Source organism: Canis lupus, chromosome 10 (assembly GCF_003254725.2).
Source record: "Canis lupus dingo isolate Sandy chromosome 10, ASM325472v2, whole genome shotgun sequence".
Classification (NCBI taxonomy): domain Eukaryota; kingdom Metazoa; phylum Chordata; class Mammalia; order Carnivora; family Canidae; genus Canis; species Canis lupus.
In genome coordinates, this window is record NC_064252.1 from 57,547,127 (window position 1) to 57,570,375 (window position 23,249).

Here is a 23,249-nt window from a genome sequence, read left to right on the forward strand (position 1 = left end):
GTGCATCTTAAACTCCAACCAGGCAGATGACTTCCAGACTTCCTGAAAAGAAGTGGAGACTCTGCAACCTTCTCATGTTTCCTATGCATATGGCTTTAGAACATTGGAGAGCATTTTATTATTATTTAAATCAAATATTTATTGACTAAATATTGTGCTAGGTGTGGGGAATACAGAGAATGATAAGATGTAATCTTTGCATTTAAGGGATGCATACATTAAAACATTAGCCACTTTCCAAATTAGAACCTGATAATTGCAGAAAGTCCAGGACAGGCAGTTCCTGCAACTGAAATCCCCCTTTATTTCTCATGTAGCCTGTCCTGCCTTGAACTGTGGGGCAAAGTCTGTTCTCCTAGGGATGTGTTCTGCATGACCCTTTTGCTTCTGGTGTGCTACAAGCACACCCTAGCTTTTGGATATCCACATGGACACTGGGGTTTTGTGTCTGTGGCTAGGCTTTCTTGGCTTGACGCAGACCACCTTTTTGGGATTATTGACTTCTGTGTTTTGCCTGTCTCTTCCCTTTGCAGCGTGGCTTAATTTTGTTCCTTAGCAGCTTCTGGAAGGTGACAGCCTAAATTGGATCCACAACACTACTACCAGTGCTGAGCAGCTGACACTTCCTGATATTCCTTTCTCCCACCTTGGTCATGTTTACCCTCCTGCCAGAGAGGAGAAAGGACTTCAACTGAACCTTGTGCAAAACAGAACTTTGAAAAAATTAATCTGAGAGGGTCATGCACACTGGAGTAAAGATTGGGAGACTTTATGGAAGTTTTGCAGTAGCCCAGGATCAGGGGATAAAGTCCAAATTGGTGGCAATAAGAAAAGAGATTGATGGTAGAAATGTCACTAAGAAAGAATTATCCATGGGACACCTGGGTAGCTCAGTTGGTAAAGTGTCCGACTCTAGGTTTGGACTCAGGTTGTGATCGTGGAGCCATGGGATCAAGCCCCATGTAGGGCTCCTTGCTCAGCACAGAGTCTGCTTGGGATTCTCTTCCTCTCCCTCTGCCCCTCCCCTTGCTATCTCTTTTTAAATAAATAAAGTCTTAATAAAATAAAAAAAAGGAAGAATTATCTGGATTGGGCAGAAGGAGAGAAGGAGAAGGAATTTTTGAATTGTTGGAAATGCTAGACGTAAAAATAAAAAAAATTTGCTCTAAAAGTAAAACTGACCACTGAGGGAAAAACATGAGAAAGTTTTGAGGGATCATCCCCTACTAGGGTGACCAAATGTCCCAATTTGCCTCAGACTGAGAAGGTTCTCTAGAAATGGGATTTTGGGTTTCAAAACCAGGATAGTCCTTGGCAAACCAGGATGAGTTGGTCACCCTATCCCCAACCAGTGCCAGCATCACATAGCATGGTGTTGAATAATAGCTTTTATCTTTTTTTTTTTTTTTTTTTGGTGTGGGCTCTTTTTACATTCCAAGTCAGCTTTGCGTGGGTCATCTTGGACAGGCATTTCAAACAGCTGTTGGGAATTTAGTCAAAAAAGTTGGGGTTTTATAAATGGGGGAGATGGCCACATATGAGTGTTAGGTGCCTTTGTGAGTACAGCCAACTTTTTTGCTTCCATTTTGCTGAGAGACAAATTTAAAAAGTAAAATCTTTCTTTTCGATGTACTTTCATTTTTCTCCCACCAACCCCCATAACTTCTGCTACCCTCCACAAAAAAAATCAGAGTTCAATTTGTATGGCTTAAAATGTTTTGTCCTTTATGATTTCTTTCCTTATACTGAATAATTTAATACTTACTGACATGGCCCAAAGCAGAAATCAGAGAGACAAAGAGAAGACAAGAATAGGAGGGAAAAAGAACTCTTGAGAGTGAACAAATTGATTGCTGACCGCTGAGCTTGGCTTTGCAATACCCAAGGACAAGCAATCTCTCTGCTGTGAGATATAGATGAAGAGCTGATGAAGAGCTCAAAGGACTTTGAGCAACCGGAATAGATGCTACACATTCATACACTGATGTTTATGCATTTATATGAGAGGGCTAGGATTCAGAATACCATCCAGAACTAATTTACTTTTAACATAGATGTTGTGTCAACAAACTTGTTTGGGTTTCCAGTCATCTGCAAGCTGGAAGCAATAAACCCAAAGTCTGCTTCTAGGGGCTGACTGTGAACATCAGTGCAAAGTGAACACTGAAAGTTTGATGTATGGAAAGACAGAGAAATAAAAACATAAACATTTGCCAAAGTAACCAAGAAAACATAGTGGCCTATTTAATATAGGGGCAAATAATTCTATGTATCTGTTATTGTTTTATAATGGATAGTTTAAAGATGACCCTCTATCATCAGGAAAAAGTCAAGTACATTTAGCATAACTTGTTTGAGACCCAAGAGAACTACTTAACGTCTTAAAAAGAGTTTGCACCAAACCTTTACATTAACAAGTCTTCAGTTACTTGAAAAGTTGACTTCTGTGGAATACTTTACTCCAGGAACTGACAATAAAGGGAAATGTTACTGCATATTTAAAACAAACAAAATAGAGGAACCTAAGCGAGACTCAGGACTCTATGTTAGGATACCAGGGACTCTGAATTTGTGAGAAAATTGACTTGCAATCTCCTTATTCAGCTGGGGCTGCACAATGGATGCCAACTGTAGGACAAAGCCGGATCTTGTAGACATTCTGTTGCCCTGACTGCCGGCAGAGAGCCATTACAAGCTTCAGTGCAGCCCCAAGGGGCGCATATATTAAAGAAAAAAACAAGAGCCATGCTCCAAAATGGCTTATTTAAAATGCAAAGGGTAACAAGAGAGCTACATTCGGGGAAAGCCCAGCTCTCAGAAACAGGAAAGTAATACCAAATCTTGGTTAAAGTTGCTTGCTCTTGAACTAATTAGCTAGGGATTGAATTCAGCATGAGAAGTCAGAATGTGGGTTAAAAGTGAAGGAAAATGTTATTTTTCCTTTTAGGTACCAGCCTGGCACTTTAGAATATAGTAGCAGGCGGTACATGATGAAATTGCAAAATTGTGAAAAACACCATGGCTAATTGAAAAAGGGGTTCCAGAGATATAATTTGGACCAGATGCATGATAAAAGGCATTTTTATCTTCTTTGGTGGTAACCTCTTTGTAAAAAGATATGGACACGTTTGTCATTAAAGAAAAAAAAAAAGAGAAATGAATAATACAGAATACAGTGGAACAACAAATACGTTCTTGTCACTTTTAAAATACTATTCCTACCTAGCATTGACCTTCTATTGTTTTCTTTCAAATTTCTTTTCTTGTTTTTCTAAGATGAGAGATTTGTGGGAAAATCATACATAAAAGAAGTAAGCCAAGATCTTTTGCTTTTATTTTACTTGCAAACCTTTGAGAAAAGGGTAGAAGTTTTAAAGAAAGTTGTATTGCCCATTCATGGCATCCCTCACTGGATATGTACCCTTGACAGAACATGTCTGCATACAGAAGCAAGATCTTTTTTTAATTTAAATTCAATTATCCGGGCAGCCCGGGAGGCTCAGCGGTTTAGCGCTGCCTTCGGCCCAGGGTGTGATCCTGGAGACCTGGAATTGAGTCCCATGTCGGGCTCCCCTCATGGAGCCTGCTTCTCCCTCTGTCTGTGTCTCTGCCTCTCTCTCTGTGTCTCTCATGAATGAATGAATGAATAAATAAATAAATAAATAAATAAATAAATAAATAAAATCTTTAAAAAAATAAAAAAATAAATTCAATTAGCCAACATATAGTACATCATTAGTTTCAGATATAAAGTTCAATAATTCATCAGTTGCATATAACACCCAGTGCTCATACATCACCTGCCCTCCTTAATGCCCACTACTCAATTACCCCATCACCCCCCTCCCCTGGAGCAACTCTCAATTCATTTCCTATAGTTCAGAGTTCCTCATGGTTTGTCTCCCTCTCCCATGACTTCCCATTCAGTTTTCCCTCCGCTCTCCTATAATCCTCTGTGCTGTTTCTTATATTCCACATATGAGTGAAACCATATGATAATTGTCTTTCTCTGGTTGACTTATTTTAGCAAGATCTTCTTAATAGGCCTGTGTTAGATTCAAAATTTTCATGCCTAATAGCTGTGTAAACAAATTTGGAATTTAGGGAATCTTCTATGTCACATAGGAGTGAAGGTTTAGAACCCATTTTGTAGATGGGTCCTCCCCAAATTTGATAGTATAGACTGTCTGAAATCCATGCTACCCCCCCGCATGGTAGTCCTTTTGACTCTTCCATTGTGTATTCTATGTTATTTCGGCTGCTGCTTCTTCATTCAGGAGTGCTCACAGTCACAACCAAGGATGGACTGAAGGTCTCAGGGAGAGAGTTCCACTGCCCACAAAATGCAGGGCGCATTTCTGAAGAGGGCACTCAGCTCTTCAGGTCCTGCCCTGCCAAAGCCCAACAGTTATGTAAGGTTCCCATGCCCAGATCTCTGCCAAATTTGAGAATTCTGTGAATTTCTCATTAGCTCATTGCAGAATGAAAGGAGAAGCTGGTAGAGACTGTGCCAAATCAGGGGTTAGTAGAAATGCAATAATTGGATGTGGCCACTTCAACATCAGCTGGTCAGGTATCTATAGGGAAGCAGGGAGGAGGGTGGTGGCGGTTGGTACAGGTCACCTTGAGGTGGCTTTATCTTCTATGACTGACACGTAAATGGCAGAGCTCATTTGATGCTGTTCCAGGCTCACTGCTGGGTGTTTCTAACCATGTATTTTAATTAATGTTTTTATTGTACTTGGGCCCAGAGGCTGTTTCAACAGACCGGCATATATTTAGAAGTCTCTGAATAAATAAATGTAAAGCAAGGAAAAACTGACTCTGCTGGAATGATGAGAGTGATTGTTTCTAAAAAGATAGATGAGGTTTTCAGACTCTACTGCTTGAAACTAATCCCTCTACAATATCTACATGTCACCTAAACACACCCTTTGGATGTAATGGCATGGCTTCCGGATCTTATCCAATATCTGGCTTTCCAAGTCTATACTCTGTGTCTTGAGGCAATTGGGGATACAGTAGAATTTATTGTGTCAATTTTGACTTTGAAAAGTTAGCAAAGAAATAGTAGGGATGTTAGGCTGGCAGTGGTAGCAAATTTCAGAAGCAACATTTATTTGGACCAGTGTAGATCTCTTCTCACTAGTGGAGGCAGGAACTAGTTGGAATGAGCTAATTCCTTTGTCTTTCCTTACTATTTGCTCTTGAAGTGTTGCTCTCCTTTTTAAAGGGTCTTATATCTTTTCTCCATGTATTTTCAGTCAGTCGCACTTTTAGGGAGTGGATTTAATTCACTTTAGCCAATCTTTACTGAGCACCTCTTCATTCAAGATGGGAGCTAGACTTTGTAGGAGAATGAGATGTTTACAAGGTAAAGAAAATGTATTTATAAGATACATTTTGCTTCTGAATATGTGCTAAATTTGGAGTAACTAAGAATATTCCTTTTTCTTGTCAGGATCTATTATTAGTTAAATTCTCCAGTTGTGATTTTTTTGGTGGTGGTGGTTGGGGGGGAGCAGAGAGCTTGTGGAAGTTACTAAAGAGCTATAGGCCTAAGGTGTTAGCAAATTGCCTGGCAATAGTAGCTAGGTCTAGTCCTGGGCAGAACAGTAAGTTTCAGGCAGCCCGGGTGGCTCAGCAGTTTAGTGCCACCTTCAGCCCAGGGCCTGATCCTGGAGACCCTGGATCGAGTCCCACGTGAGGCTCCTTGCATGGAGCCTGCTTCTCCTTCTGCCTGTGTCTCTGCTTCTCTCTTGTGTCTCTCATGAATAAATAAATAAAATCTTTTTTTTTAATTTTGTTTTTATTTATTTATGATAGTCACAGAGAGAGAGAGAGAGAGAGAGAGAGAGAGAGATAGGCAGAGACACAGGCAGAGGGAGAAGCAGGCTCCATGCACCGGGAGCCCGACGTGGGATTCGATCCCGGGTCTCCAGGATCGCGCCCTGGGCCAAAGGCAGGCGCTAAACCGCTGCACCACCCAGGGATCCCAATAAATAAAATCTTAAACAAAAAACAGTAAAGTTCTGTGATGTATCTGGTTATGTGCCATCACTTTTGTTCATCTTTTTTCACAGTGGCACTCCTTTCCCTCCCTTTTCTCTGTCTTTAGGGGTCCAAATTTTTCAAGATGCTTTTAGTTAGTGGTTCTTTTTTAAAAAAAGATTTTATTTATTTATTTTGGAGAGAGAGAGAGAGAGAGAGAACCCACGAGCAGGGAAAGGGGCAGAAAGAGAGAGAGAGAATCTAAAGCAGACTCCCCACTGAGCATGGAGCCCAATGCAGTGCTTGATCTCACAATCCTGAGATCATGACATAAACCAAAACCAAGAGTTAGACACTTAACCGACTGAGCCACTGAAATGCCCCTACATTAGTGGTTCTTGACTCTGGTTGCAAGCAGCACTGAAAAAACACTAATGTCTGGGCCTTACACCCAAACCAATGAAAAGCATTGTGGTGATTCTACTGTGCAGCTTGAGGTTGAGACTACAGTACCCCTTGCCCACTGTCAGCATTTCTCCTCCATGTCAATTTGGCAAACTTGCCCTCAGGAAGGTTGCCTGCTTACATTATCCTTAGTTCCTTGATTTCAGGAACTAGGCAAGAACTCCACTAGGCAACCACCTATTCTAGATAATTGGGGTCAGCCCAGATATCCTTATAACTTTGTGTACACATTTTTTAGATCGAGTTAATTTTCTTATTTCTTTTACTCCATTCTCCTCTCTATTTTCTCTTTACCATTCTATTCTTTTCACAAGTCTTCTTTTTCCGTGACCCTAACTTAGGTTTTCTAAAGACATATTTCATACATGGCTTTGTCAATAGAAGTGACATGTTAAGTTCTGACATATACCATAGATTTGTTAACAGCTTTTTTATTAAAAGAAAAAAGAACAAGAAAAAATATCACCACATTAAAAGGACAGCTTAATTTTAGGGTATGACATACTTTCAGAAATATTAAAATGTGAAAATAATAGAATAAAGAGAATATTGTTTTTAATACTATGTTGTATGAGAGTAAAAGTTTACCTATAATTTTTTGAGGGCTATTTGAACTGTGAAAATGGTACTTTTTAAACATTGCAAACGTTGCCTTTAAAAAAAGATTTTATTTATTTATTTTAGAGACAGAGAGAGAGAGCATAAGCAGGGAGAGGGGTACAAGGAGAGGGAGAGAGATTCTCTCTCAAGGAGATTCTTCCTAAGCTAAGAACCCAACGTGGGGCTCCATCCCAGGACCATGAGATCATGACCTGAGTGAAAACCAAGAGTCAGATGCTTGACTGACTGAACCACCCAGGAGCCCCAGCTATTGTCTTTTTAATGACAGATTTTCAAATGGAATTCTGAGCTAGGGAAGGGTTTCTCAATCTCAGCATTAGTGACATTTTGGACTAGATAGGTCTTTGTTGCAGGTGTCTGCCCTGTGCATTGCTGGATGTTTAGCAGCATCTCTGACCTCTAACCACTAGGTGCCAATAGTATCTATGCCTTCTAGTTGTTATAACCAAAATGTCTCCAACCATTGCCACGTATCCTCTAGGCGGGGGACAGAATTATCACCAGTTGAGAACCGTTAGACTAGTGAAAAGGATATTTTTGGAGCAGCAGCTTGTATCAGTTAGTGTTCAGTTGCAGAGAACAGATCCCCCTCTAGCTAGTTTAAACTGAAATGTGTTAATGACAGGGTATTCAGTGTTCTACAGAACCGGTCTGCGGGCTGAAGAAACAGACTCTAGGCTGATGGGCTTCCAGAAATGAATCCCAAAGCCGTACCACAACTGAGCCATCAAAGGAACCGCTGTGCTTGCCTTGATCTGGATGCTGCCCATCAAATGGAGATGCTGTGGTCGAAAGCCATTTCTGCTTCACTGGGGAGTTAACACTCCATCTGCAGGAGCAGAATGATGCTTCATGTCCAGTCTCTCTCTTGTTTCACTCAGTTTCCATTCATGTTCTGAAAGTGAATCTGATTATGGAGTCAACCTTTTACCCAGAACTCTAGTTACAAGGAAGTCGTGGAAAAAAGCAGAAAGCAGTTTTTAGTTTACCAGCCTTTGTAATACACAGTAGGGCATTCCCGAAGGAAGTCGGAGTAGATGTTAAATGAGCTCATCTCTAGGGTTCTTCTTAGAGATCCTTAACTCACACCACCAGGCAACCACCTAGTCTAGGTAATTGGGTTGGTTCAGGTGTCCTCTTCACTCCTTATTTACATTTTTTTAGATCGAGTTAATTTGCTTTTTTCTTTTACTCCTTTCTCCTCCCTATTTGCTCTGATTACCATTCTTTTCACAAGTCGTCTTTATTTCCTGACCCTAATTATAGGTTTCCTGAGGACTTGAGTATATATTTCATACTTGGTTTTGTCAATAGACATGACATGTAAAAAGTTTTTGTGGATGGAGTGTGAACTGAGGCCTAGAATACCCAATGAATACCACTTGTCTCTCTAGCTACACAAGGAATAGGAATATTCCTATATTCTATTCCTATATCCTATAGGAATAGATATTTTGGGGGAGAGGCTTATAGCTTTGAAATCATAGAAGAGTAGAGCACCAATTAACATAAATAATCATATTGTCTGATTTGAACTAAATCAAATTCTTAAGTAGCCTTAAGAATCAAGCTATGCTTTCTGTCTCTGGATTATGATCTTTTCCAATTTCGAAAAAGATAACTCTTCATGGCTAGGCATAATAAGTGACTGCTTACCATATGTCTTATATCTTTCTTCTAGTTTGTTGCTAAAAATATCCTAATTATTAACTGGGTTAAGCTCTGGGACTTTGACCCAAAGTTAATATTAAGTCAATAACCTTCAGAGAAGTAAAGATATCACAAGTCACTTACTCTTTAGCATAGAGGTGGTAGATAAAAAAACAGGACAAGCAGTTAAATTTGAATTTCAAATAAACAATGGATAATTTTGGTGTAAGTATAATTTTAGTATAAGTAGGTTCCAAATGTTGTATAGGATATAATTATACTAGAAAAGTATTTGTGGTTTATCCGAAATTCAAATTTAACTGGATGTCCTGTATTTTTTATTTACTAAGTATCATGTGAATGAACTGATCAAGTTATTTCTTTTCTTTTTTTTTTTCCAAGATTTTATTTATTTATTCACAAGAGACACACACACACACACAGAGGCAGAAACATAGGTAGAGGGAGAAGCAGGCTCCCCTCGGGGATCCTGTTGTGGGGCTTGATCCCAGGACCCCAGGATCATGACCTGAGCCAAAGGCAGATGCTCAACCACTGAGCCACCCAGGCATCCCTGATAAGTTATTTCTTGAGAGAGACAGGAGATGAAGAAAAACATGAGGGTAATAGACTCCTGAGAGGAGTACAAATGGCCAAACTGGGCAACATACAGAAATAAAAGGGGTAACTAAAAATAATCAGGCACTTAAACAGGTCCTGGTGGTTACTGACCATTCCCTAGACATGCAAATAAAGCCCTTATGTCAAGATAAGGCTCTATTTCTTCTCTGCAAATGTAGTCACTATCTTAAAGCATTTGAATCTGGTCCCAATGCAGTGTTCGTTGCCCCAGCTGGACAAGCCAAGCTTCGAGGTAAGCGGAAGAGATGAGCAGCCCAGGCACTGGATACCTTGGAGCCTTGTAATCTTGCTTGCACAACCTCCAGATTGCATGGTTCTTGGCTTCAGTGCAGCTGGGCACAATTTCAATGCACATCTATGGAGACCATGTCACAACAACAAAACAAACCAACGTAGCTGCAAGTTACATTAAGGGCTTGAAAAAACAAGTCAACAGACTTGAAGACTGCTCTGGGAGCCCCTCCCAGGGAGTTAGTCTTTGGCAGAAAGGGAGTTACTGTGCCTCCTTTTTGACATTTTTTTTCGGCTAAGATGAGTCTATATGATCTGGAGCTTGTCCCTATCAAAGAGTTTTAATTTATTTTTTGGAGTTAACTTTTATTTGCTTTATTGTTGATGAGCATTAGGTCTTTCTCAGGTGCAGAGTGTCCTATATAGTATACAAGTTTCTTGTGCTAAGAGATGGTTTTCCTACTACAGATGTCACACCCATGCAATGATACATGCTTTCCTTACACTGCTGTTGGTCACAGATATATTGAGCCAGATTTTCCAAATATTCTGATACTTCAGTCACTGCCTGGTTGCAAATTGGTGGAAGACTTTATACACCTTGCTGCAGTATCTCATATGACCATTCTGAAGTAATCTGTTGGAGACATCTTGCTCCTTACAGGGAGTACATGAGTACATATAAACTGAGGCTAGTAGCACCCTCCCCGTTACTGAACCAAGAACAAACTGGTTTCTAAATGTTAGTGGAGCAGGCCCAGGACTATATGTGGGTGGGAGTCTTGCCAATATCAGGAACCTCCTGTGCTCATATATTTTTTATTTCTGACTTTTATGAAAGTTTTGATTTATGTGCCACTAACATCAAGGTGTGTGGGTAAACACACTGTGAGGAAGCTGGTGAAGAGAAGGGAAAACTAAGTATTATGGAAGGAATATACTTAGTTGCCCAATGTGGTTTCTTTGAAAACAAATGTAAGGTATGCTTTATTTTGCTTCTTGAATCTTTTTATCTGATTTGCATATATCCTTGTACTACTGTACCTCAAAAAACTTAGCCCCAGACATACAGTATAACAACTCTAATTTTTGCCTTGATTAGTAACTATAAGCTTCTGTTTGTAAGAGAACAATAACAAAAACAGCAAAGCCATTCTAATTTTTCTTATTTTTCTTTGGTTTTGGTTGTCTTCCTTTTTCTTTTTCTTTTTCTTTCTTTCTTTCTTTTTTTTTTTTGCAAGCCTCATCTGACTCATATCCTGGGCTATCTCAATTTGTGCATGTTTCCAGAATTGGGTTTTTATTGTTTTTTCATTTTCACTATTTTCTCTAGTTCTTCCTTTTCCTGTTATTCATTCCCCAACTCCTATTCCCACATGTCCTCCATTTTCTGTACCACTCCTTCCTACTTCTCTAGATCTTTGTGGAGAGACACAACTTTCTTTGCTCTTTCATCACAGAAATTTCATGAAATTCTGCTCCAAATCCCCTTACACTATGTGGAACAGATTGCCCTGGCTCCAGGGAACACACCAGTGAGAGGCATGGAATGACTTGGAGTTGCAAGCATGAAAAGGGATGTGTTAGGATCTTAGGCCCATTTCACTCTTGCGATGCCATTATTCCATGAAGAGATACTCATGGGATTGGTGTATCAGGTACACTCCTTTTGTGCATTTAACTTCTCTAACTTAAAATGATAGTTTAAAGTTAAGTTCTGCTAAGCTAAAAAATAAACAGACAAAAAAATTTCCAAGCCACAAAAAATTTGCCTCTTTTTAGAGAGGCAAAAAAAAAAAAAAAAAAAAAAAAAAATCACAATATTGTTAGATAGTCCATAGTCCAAAATCCTTATATTATCTGAAAGGGATTAACTCACAAGGCAGACTAACTGTAGAAGGATAAACTCCTAATGCAGTTAACAGGTCTTTCTCTGGTACACTTTGGTTCTCCCAACCTGTTGGTAATTTTAAATCCTCTCAGGAGAACTGGAGGTCATTGATACAGGTAGCATTCCATGCCCTCCTTTGGATTCCAGTGTTGAGATCTCTGTGGTAAAAAAGCTGCTGCCTATATGGAAACTTGCTCAATATGGGAGTTACTAAAAAGGAAGACTGCAAAGTTCTATGTCACAAGAGGCGAGTGTAAATTCAAATCTATTTATTTTGTTGAGGCAAAATAATATTTGTTTCATAGTTCACCTACTCTTTTCCAGGTGTACTGTTACTCAGTGGTGAACCATGGTGAGTAAAGCCAGACATAAAGTTCCCACTTTCATGCAGTATATAGAGGCTGGGCAGCGTTGCGGGGGGGTGGGGGGAGACAGGCAGTAATCACATAATCACACAAATATACTTAAAATGGTGTCAGTAATAAATGCTAAAAAAACAAAAGGGAGGATATGGAACTATTGGAGCATAAAATAGGTGAGTTTGACATATTTGTGAGATGGGAAAAGGCCTAAAGGAAGAAGAGAAGGTTGTTCGAGAGTAGAGTGAGCAGTTCCTTAGGGTCAGTGCCAGAATACTGTGACAGGAGGAACAGAGAGGGGGCTAGTGCAGTGGGAGTAGAGTGAGGGGGGGTAACAGTGGTGGGGGGGGGACAACACAAGGATGGGCAGCAGGGGCCACATCATTCAGAGGCTCAAAGGCCATGTTATAGATGATTTGGTCTTTAATTCTAAAAACGGTGGGAAGTCATTGAAATGCTTTGGGGGTAGGATGATGCTTTATGGGGAGAACTGATCAGACCTACATGTCAAAAATATTTATCTGTATGTTATAGTAAGCAAGGATGCCATTATTCCATGAAGAGATACTCATGGGATTGAGTATCATTTTAAGTTAGAGAAGTTAAATGCACAAAAGGAGTGTACCTGATACACCAATCCCATGAGTATCTCTTCATGGAATAATGGCATAATAATAGCATAATAATTTCATTGTGGCCAGGACACTTAACAAGAGATGTATATACTTAATAAAGTTTAAGTGTACATTATTGTTGAATATAGACACGATATTGTACAGCAGATATCTAGAGCTTATTCATCTTACTTAACTGAAATTTTATGTTTGTTGATTAATAACCTATTCTCCCTTTCCCTACCCTCTGGTAACCATCATTCCTGGCTTTGATTTCATGAATTTGACTCATTTATATATCTCATATAAGTAGAATCATGTAGTATTTGTCTTTTTGTGTCTGGCTTATATCGCTTAGCACCATATCCTCAAGGTCCATCTATATTGTCAAATATTACAGAATTTCTTTTTTTTTTCTTAAGACTGAATAGTATTCCATTGTATACCACATTTAAAATAATCCATTTATTTGTCAATGGCAAATAAAGAATTTGTTTCTACTTCTTAGCTATTGCGAATAGTGCTGCAATAAATATGGGAGTGCTAATACCTCTTTGAAATCCTAATTTTAATTTTTTTGGATGTAAACTCAGAAGTGGCATTGCTGAATCATATGGTAGTTCTATTTTTGATTAAAATTTTTTTTTTAATATTTTTGATTTTTTGAGTAACCTCCATTGTATTTTCTGTAGCAGCTGCACTATTTTGCATTCACACCAACGGTGTTAAAAAGTTCCAATTTTTATGTATCCTCTCCAACACTTCTTTTGTTTGCTTGTTTCTTTTTTCATAATAGTGATTCTGACAGGTATAAGGTGATATTTCATTATGGTTTTGATTTGCATTTCCCTGATGATTAATGATGATAAACATTTTTTCATACACCTGTTGGCCATATGTATGCCTTCTTTGAAGAAATTTTAAGTCAAGTCCTTAGCCCTTTTTTGAAATCAAATTATTAGGTTTTTTTTGTTGTTATTGAGTTGTAGGAGTTCTTTATTTTGGAGATTAATCCCTTATCAGATACATGTTTTGCAAATATTTTCTTCCACTCCGTACGTTGCCTTTTCAGTTTGTTGATTATCTCTTTTGCTGTGCAGAAGGCTTTAGTTTGATGTAGTGAGTCTTACTTGTTTATTTTTGTTTTTGTTGCCTATACTTTTGGTGTTATATTCGTGAGATAATTGCCAATACCAATGCCATGAAGCTATTCCTTTATGCTTCCTTTGGGGAGTTTTACAGTTTTAGGTCTTATGTTTAAGCTGATATGATCCAGTTTGCATATGGATATCCAGTTTTCTTAACACCATTTGTTGAAGAGACTATCCTTTTCACATTGTGTATTCTTGGCACCCTTGTCAAAGATCAATTGGCTATATGTGTGTGAATTTATGTCTGGGCTCTATTCTGTTTTTTTTGGTCTATATAGCCGTCCATTGTGTTTTGACTACTGTAGCTTCAAAATATATTTTGAAGAAATATAATCAGAAAATGCAATGTTTTCAGCTTTGTTCTCCTTTCTCAGGATTTTTTGGCTATTTGTGGTCTTTTATGGTTCCATCTGAATTGTAGAATTGTTTTTTCCTATTTCTGTAAAAAATGTCTTATAGATTTTGATAGGGATTGCATTGAATCTGTAGCTCACTTTGGGTAGTATACGTATTTTAACAACATTAAGTTTTCTAATTCATGAACACAGGATGTCTTTCCATTTGTTTGTGTCTTGTTTGATGTCTTTCATTGATGTTCTGTTATTTTCAGTACATAAATCTTTAACCCCTTTAGTTAAATTACTTTGGTATATCTTTCTCCGTAAAAATGTAGTCAAGACAGCACAGAGTAAAAATGATAAAATAAAAAATGGATAAAATTATTTTGGACTGTTTTTGCATTTTTAGGTATATGTTATCAGCATTTAACATGAGATCCTGTTCATCATAGGTATGCTTAGTTTTCATCCTTTTCAAATAAAATTTTTACTTTATCTTATTTGGAAGATAAGTGAAAAACTAACTGTTGGGGTCCATATGCTACTTGGAAAGGAAGAGCTAAGAAAAGGTGGCTCTTTCACATTTAGTCAATAAATAATCCTTTTATTTCTGGTTGTAAATAATATGGATACTTGTTTGGGATGGTTGCTGATTATTTAGTTCATTTGCAGTCACTTAAGTTCTACTCAATTATAATTACTTGATTATATTATTTTGTAAGTTGATAGTGAATTTAATTTGTAATTTATGACAGTGATTTATAATTTGACAGTTTAGAAAATTCTGAACAGCTTAAAAATATAATGGCTTAAGCAATAAGCCATTGCTTATCTTGATCATTAAAAAAAATCAGATTCTATTTTAAAAAGTGCTCACCTGAAGTTATAGTTAATTCCCCACTGGTAAAATGTGTCATAATTCTTGGAATTTTTCATTTACCCTTAAAGGAAAATACCCCATTTATAATCTTCCTGGGTTGTTCCCAAACCAAGTATAATTTCTACTGATAAGTTATGAGAACTAACTGGAAAAAGTGATGAGTGAAGACCAAAAAGTACAGATGATAAATGTTTCATCAAAAAGAGAAATCTTTGGGATTCCTGGGTGGCTCAGCGGTTGAGTGTCTGCCTTTGGCCCAGAGTGTGATTCTAGAGTCCTGGGATCGAGTCCCACATTGGGCTTCCTGCATGGAGCCTGCTTCTCCCTCTGCCCGTGTCTCTGCCTCTCTCTCTCTCTCTTTCTGTGTTTCTTATGAATAAATACATAAAATCTTTATTTAAAAAAGAGCAATCTTCTAGAGAAAAAATTAAAGTTCTTGAAAAATGTTAAACTAAGTGCATAGCTATAGTTCTTAAACTGGATGCATCTTACATTAATTTGTTATAAAAATTATCTGATGAAATGTGGAAAAGGCAGCATCAGAATTGTAAGTGTTGAATTATTCTACTGTTTTAGATCAACAGTTCCAAGACACACTATAAAAAGAAGAAAAACTTAGGGCCACCTGAGTAGCTCAGTCTGTTAAACATCTGCCTTTAGCTGAGGTCCTGATCTTAGGGTCCTGGGATGGAGCCCCATGCTGAGATCCTTTCTTAGTGGGGAGTCTGCTTCTCCCTCTCTCGCTGCCTCTCCTCCCTGCTCATTTTCTCTCTCTATCAAATTAATAAATAAAAATCTTTAAAAAAAATCTAAATTTTGTATATAGAATGAAACTCTTTTTTAAGCTCTGGGCAATCATTTGCAAATCAATTTCATGCATGTGTATATTTATGTTTATGATTGTGTATATTAAACCTAGTCAGTCGCATAATGGTTAAGAGGGGAGGCTCTGGACCCTGACAGTTTAGGCTTAGAAATTCTTGCTTTCTCAGTTATTAGCTATAGGACTTGTGAACAATTGTGAAAATTACTTAAACTCTTCCAGCCCTGGCTTCTTCACTTCTATAATGGGGATCATAATAGTCCTACTTTATAAGACTGTTGTCAAGTTTAGATGTGTTACTGCATCTAAAAAATTCTACTTGTTTAAAAAAAAAGGGGGTGGGCAGCCTGGGTGGCTTAGCAGTTTAGCTCTTGCCTTCAGCCCAGGGCATGATCCTGGAATCCTGAGATCGAGTCCTACATCGGGCTCCCTGCATGGAGCCTGCTTCTCTCTCTGCCTCTCTCGAATAAATAAATAAAATCTTAAAAAATTCTATTTGTTATTATTATTAAATCAATGCATCTAAAAATCTTACCTGTTGCTGTTGTTGTCATTATTACTAGTTACGGGAGAGAATTTTCTCACCTATTACAAATATCCTTCTTCTGAATTTAATATATAGTTAGTGTTTGGAGAATGTTCTTTGTTACCTAAATCATTTTCTATGTTTATTTGATCTTCATGAAAGAGTTTCAGAAGCTGTGGCCTCTGTGTGTGTGTGTGTGTGTGTGTGTGTGTGTGTGTGTGTGTGTGGTCAGTCACTAAGATTAAAAAAATAGCATACTATTATATTGCGAAAGGAATCTAATATTGCAGGTATTAAAACAGCAGGAACATACAGACAGTAAAACTAATTATGAGAAGGTATTTAGAACTATGTGACCTTGGTAAAGCACTTTCTCATGTCTTAGCTTGTTTAAAAAATTTTTTTCAGCCATGTTAAATGCAGGCTGTGGACTACTTCCACAATTTCCTTCCTAAGCTTCAGGTCTGTAATACTCTTCTCTTGTCTGAAGTGCTCTCCTTACACATCATTTTAATTATGCTTTACATCCTTGGACACTTATAAGATGGGCCAAGGTAGAGTATATCATCTGTTTTTAACCCACTCAGGTTTGTCAGTGGAAACCACAGTATAAGATATTGTATGAATATTAATATGGAAGCAGTACTAAATGACAAAATGATACGTTAGAGAGTATCACCTAAATCCTTCGGTGCTTTTTTTCTTTTAATATTTTATTTATTTATTCATGAGACAGAGAGAGAGAGAGAGAGAGAGAGAGAGGCAGAGAGAGGAGCAAGCTCCATGCAGGAAGCCTGATGTGGGACTTTAACCCGGGATTCCGGGATCACGCCCTGGGCCTAAGGCAGACGCTCAACCACTGAGCCACCCAGGCGTCCCATCAGTGCTTAATGTTAATAGGCATTTACTAACCTCTTACTGTGCTGAAGATTCTTTTTTCTTTTTCTTTCTTTCTTTCTTTCTTCTTTCTTTTTCTTTCTTCTTTCTTTCTTTCTTTCTTTCTTTCTTTCTTTCTTTCTTTCTTTTTTTTTTAGAAGTTTATTGAGTACACCACAAGGTTGTAGTGGGCAGGACAGCAAAGGACAGGCTGTTTGCCTGAGCCGAAGTTTCTTTAGGTAACATATTCCATATAGAAGCTGCTGGAAATTTTTAATCTTTAACTTTCATCTTTACTACTCTGTCTTCTCTCCATTTATAAAAATCTGTGGCTTAAAGGACTATTTGTTACAGTTGTTGAGTGTCACCACTATCAAGGACCCACCATTTTCAAGCTACTCTTCTGGGCGTTGAGTCAATATTTGCTAATGTTCTAAATGCCAGGGCCTCTTGAGAACCTAAGAGGAATGTTGCTTAGGTAGCCATAGGGGAAGGGCAGATTGATGCCTGGCCCTGTAGCTGTGCAGTGAACTTTGGAAGTCTGGGCTGAATGTCTCCAAAAAATGTACCACTTATTACTACTTGAACTGTTACTATGTTGGTGCCTGCATCTCCCTCAGGCTGCCTTGAAATACTCTTTCATGTAAAAAAAAATACTCTTACATGTTAACACTGTGGAGGAGAGTAAGAATTCTTCTCTTTTCATTTGAAGAGAATTAAGGGAATCATGGAAATGTTGATCTGTGAGGGCACGATGAGGCAAGCCATCCAGCTCACAATGAGGGCTCAGCAAGTTGCTTCATGTTTTCCATTCATAGCTGCTCTTCTCTGTCAGCAATTTTGAAGCACCCATAAAACAAAATAGGCTCATTAAATATGAAGGGGTAAGTGAAGTTGGCAGTTGTACCTATTCAAATAAGCTTTCTGTTTTTAGATGTTTACACTCCATAAAAAACAGTCAGAGGATGAATGCCTGCTTATCAGTGGTTACTGGTGGCCTCTCTCTGGGGTGAGTGTCAGTCGGGGTCTAGATGTGGGCATTTTCCTCCAGATCTAGCTTTAAAATGTCCAAGAGGTTAACATCACAGTGAAAACGTAGGATGGCTTTGTCATCATCATTTCGTTCACTAAGTTTGAGTATAAGGGTGAAGACTGTCTCATATTCCTTTCTAACATTCAAGGGCATATCTTCATGACTCATCCTACATGGACAAGGGCTTCACTGTTCCATTTTCCCAATAGGGACAAGCAATGGTTCCAACCCATGGACCAGCTCATCCCATCCATAGGTTCTCTGCAGTGAAAATTTCTCTGCAAGTTTGACTCCTTTCCTGAACCTACAGCAACCACATTTTAATGAGGAAGAAGTCAAGATACATAAAAGATAGTTTTAACTCTTAAAATCTTAGTCAATAAATGAGGTAACATGTGATGATGTTCAGTAAATCACTATGCAAATGTGAGGCAATTTGAGCTGATCCTCAAAAAATGGAAAACATTTCTATGCTCTTTGGTTGTTGGAATAGTTTGAGCAAAGGCACAGAGATGTTTCTAATCAGTGGACACTGTTTTTGGTCTTTATTTTATTTGGTGTGACTAATATTTGATGCCTTTGACCACTTGCTTCATCTTGAAGGGTTCTCTTGGCTTCTGTGACACCATATTTTACTGGATTTTCTCCTGCTATTCCAATTGCTCTTTTCAGTCTCACCTCTATAACCACAGAGATGCTCACGATACCAGGCCTGTACCTCTAGTCAGGTTTCTCTCTTAAAGGTCAGACCTATATACCTGCTATGCACACCCACATATCCAACTTTTAGTCAAATACCTTATGTCTAGCATGGCCAAAACCGAGCTCACCATCTTTTTCCCCACTTCTGCTTCCTTCAGTGTTTCCTGTCTCAGTGGATAATGTACATCCAGCCATTTAAGTCAGAAACATGGTAAATTCTTGATTCCTCCCTATTACTCTCTATATGATTAACCATCATACCCTTTATATTGTAATTTATTAATATTTCCTGAATCTGCCCAGGGCTCTCCATCTCCACTGCCACCTCCTTGGGTCAGCTCACCATCATCTTTTGCTTGGATGACTGACATAGCATCTACGTTTAATTTCTCCCCCAGCTAATTCTTTCTGTACAGTGTTGCCAGATACATCTTTCTAAGGCATAAATATGGTCATTGTGATTTTTTTTTTTACCCTTGAAGCCCTTTAATAGCTTCAATTTGCCATAAGGATGGTATCCAGGTTCTTAAATAAGGCTACTTGCTTTTTTTGTCCTGGTCTGGCTGACCTCTCTTGCCTCTTCTCTTGTCACCACCACTCAAGCTCCCTGAGCTTCAGCCATTTTGAAGTGCACTTGCAGTTCACTGACTCACCAGGTGAGGTTTTATTTTTTATTTTTATTTTTTATTTTTTTATCTCTCAGACCTTGTGTATACTGTTTCCTATCTATCACATTCTTCTTTCTTGCTATTTCTGTGGTCTCAGCTGGGAAATCACTGTTCACACTGATTGTAATGGCTTGTTTACTTGCCTATATCTCTTAACATCAGTCAATACCTCTTATAGAATCTGAAATATTTTAGATATTTAGTAGATATTTTTTGGATGAATAAGTGGTGATGTGTTAGGTATTATGTATTGGTGAATGGCAGATCACTCAGTTTGACTGTAATGTAAGATATAGAAAAGACAGGTGTGAAAGATATAAAAGAGAGATGGCTAGGTGTCTTAGGTTGGGTTCCTTGAACATAAATTCTGAAATAAAGATTCCAGTGCAGGAAGTTTATTGGGAAATGCTTGTAGGGTCAACCCTTGTGAAGGAGTTAGGGAAAGGTAGAGGAACAAGTTGAGTTGAAATGAAGTTCCAACAGGGCCCTCAGCTAATCCCACATGGCATGTAGAAGCATAACTATACAAAATTGTCCTGAATTGAGACAAGGAGGCTGGGCCTTTGTATTCCCATAGTAATCACTTATTAAACATGGTCTGACTTTGGGGAGAAACAAACCTTGGGCCAAATAGTTCCTTTTGGTCAATGGCAATTTCTGGGGAAGAATTAAATTATGACCTGTCAGAAGCCAGCACTGCTAGCATCTAGGGAAATGAATGCTTTGGTACTGAAGGGGAATGTGGATGGCACACCACAGCATCCTTGACACTATGCCTAGTTCATGCCAGACTGAGGAATTTATGCTTTATTTGGTAAAGATGCCATTGAAGGTATTCTCTCAGAATAGTAATGTGATTCAGAGCTGCATGTAGGAAGATTAATCTGATTGAGGTGTTTGAATTGGATTGAAGATGGAGAAACTGGAGACAGAGAAGACAGTGGAAATCTTTTTAAACAGTCCAGGTGAGGAAATAAAGGCAAGGGTGTTGGCATTGGAAATGGGAAAGACAAGTGGTTGGTTATAAGAGATATAGCAATGCTAGAATTTACAGGCCCTGATTTAAATTCAGGGAAGTATAATAGAGGAAGGAAACTCAAAAGTGAGTCTAAGGTTTTGAATCTAGCTGAAATGTAAAAATAAAGGTGCTGGTAATAGAAGAATAAGAAGACTATAGGCCTTGGTAGTAAGTTTGTTGAATTTGCAGGATGGCAGCCACTCGAGTAGAAGCAGCCCACAGGTGACTAGAAAATTGTTTGGGAGGGCAAAACACACATAAATAAAAAATTATATAATTATATGAGGATGGTCATGCACTGGTATGAGTATTAAATAGATAAATAAACAGTTAATGCTAAGGGAGGTCAGAGGAGAGAGAAATCACTGGCCAAGAAATCATCATAGAGGAACTGGCATTTGAGTTGGTAGATGGAGGTATGGGATCTAGGAGAGAGGGAGGAGGAATGATAACATTCTAGGTGGGGGGGCAATGGCTTAATTAGAGGCAGAGAGATAGGAATATATACCACATGTTCATGGTACCATAAGAAGATCATTTTGGCTAGAAGAAAGGATTCATTGAAGGAAATACTGATTTGAAAATTATACAGTTGACTGTGGAAGAATTGAGTTACAGGCTGAATGACAGGGAGGTTAGAGGAATTCATATATATATTTTTAAAGGTTTGTTTATTTATTTGAGAGAGACAGAGAATAGGGGGAGGAGCAGAGGGAGAAAATCTTCAAGCCGATTTCTCGCTGAGCATGGAGCCCAATGTGGGTCTGGATTCCATAACCCATGAGATCATGACCTGAATAGAAACCAAGAGTTGAATGCTCAACTGGCAGAGCCACCCAGGCACCCCAGGAATTCAGATTTCATGTAAAACTTTGTCTTTGTTTCTGAAGTTTGGTCCTATTTACTGCTGAATGTAGGTGTCCATAAACCACAGAACTAAACTTTCCACTTGAGAGATACCCTCTGTGTTTTTTTACACCTAAGTGGCTCTAATGTAGAAGACTACTGGTCATTGACATTCTTTTTTTTTTTTTTTTTGACATTCTTTTTTTTATGGAGATTATATGAGGACACATTAAAGAAAAGTCCAGTCTACATGTATTTCTGTGGCTTTTATATTCAGTCTTTGCTTAGCTTTCATGAAGTGCAAAGAATCTGCGGCCTAATTGGTCAGCTGGTGTACTGGCTCACCCTGAAAAGTAAATATTGTGTATCTGCAAGTGGTAAGTCAGTATGTGTAATCTAGCTGCCTAGTCACGCCTGCCCCAAACCCTGTTGAAAACTTTGACCAAGGGCTATAAAACTGTCAAGAGCTGGGGCCTAAATTTGCTTCCTCACCAAATAGCTTGTTACTGAAGCTATTGGGAATACAATAGGGCATGCATTTGACTTGCTGGGATCCCTTGTTTGTTACAGAAGCAGCTGGCAGAGCTAAATAGCTTTGTATTACATCATTCTTCATTTCTTGGTTTTTATTTATCCTCTACTTCGATTTATTTGACATCAAAACTTGCCCTACCCTCTTCTAAGTACATTCATAGAATAAAAAGGATTATCTTGATATCAATGCTATAACTTCAAAATGAAATCTTCAGATTGGCACTTAAAAAACAAAACAAAACAAAACAAAAAAACAGAAATTTATTTGGGTCTTTGAGCAGATGTTTAAAATTTTCACCTTTTTCCAACATGATCAAGGGCTGCTGTGAGACTTCCCCATTGCTATTTTGTGACATTCACATAATCACTTATTTCCTATTTTCTTTGCATAATTTCATAACAGAATGTTTGAAACATCTCTTGGGAAAGGGATTACTGTTGAAAGCACTTTTTTTTTTTTTTTTGAACAGGAAGTGGATGATGTTTGCTGAAGCTACATGGTGACTTTTGGAATGGCCTGCTAGATTTAGAAAGAGTGATGGAGAGAATGCCATTGATGTGTGAACAGTTACTTCTGTTAAAGTAAAGAAGCCCAGGTGTGTCTGTAGCTTTTTGTACAGCTAATTGAATGAGCTTTCACTCAACAGAAGAAAACATGTCAAATCTTGAGTAATTAAAAAAAAAAGCACCTGAGGACATTATTAAGTTGCAACTGATATTCAACAGCTCTACATTAATCTCTAAGAAGCAAACAAAGGAGTTATTTCCTCTTTTTATCCATTGTTCAACTTTGTGCGATTGATTTTTTTCAGTCCACAGAAATGTTTACTGCACTATAAAGATTTTTTTTTTAATGCTTATATATTTAACAGTGTCCTTTAAATACTTGGTCTGTAGGGGGTAGAGCTCAGTGATCCAAAGAATCACACAAGGAGCACCTTAAGTGACTGCCTTTGGCTAAAGTCATGATCTTAGAATCCTCTTTGCTCAGCAGGGAGTCTCCTCTCTCTCTCTCAAATAAGAAATAAAATCTTTTTTTTAAAGAAAAATTCACAAAAGAGCTGTATGTTGTAGAAATCTTAATTGTTTAATGCCTTACTTACTCCATTTAGATCCTTAGTGAATCTAGATTAATTTTTACAGCTACCTTAGACATCCCTTTTAAATGAAAATGAAAGGAACTTTTCATTTCTTCTCTATTTATCTTGGCTACAGATGTGGAAGAGTCATCTACTGACCCATGGTGTGATTTTAATGGTACTAAGAATTCTTTATTTCCCAAATTAACTCTCATAAATAGTACATTTTTATTGAGGTATAATTGACATATAGCATTATATTGGTTTTAGGTAGATAGCATCATAATTTGATGCTTGTATATATTACAAAA

The 23,249-nt window shown here is 38.1% G+C and overlaps 1 long non-coding RNA gene across 2 annotated transcripts in view; it reads left to right on the forward strand.

The window, feature by feature from the left end:
* Positions 1-23,249, forward strand: part of LOC112672477 (uncharacterized) — a 166,073-nt gene that overhangs the window by 130,921 nt on the left and 11,903 nt on the right. For both annotated transcript variants that reach the window (XR_003144298.3, XR_003144300.3), the window contains one exon: positions 22,330-22,455. This is a non-coding gene — a long non-coding RNA (uncharacterized LOC112672477). The remainder of the gene's footprint in view (positions 1-22,329; positions 22,456-23,249) is intronic.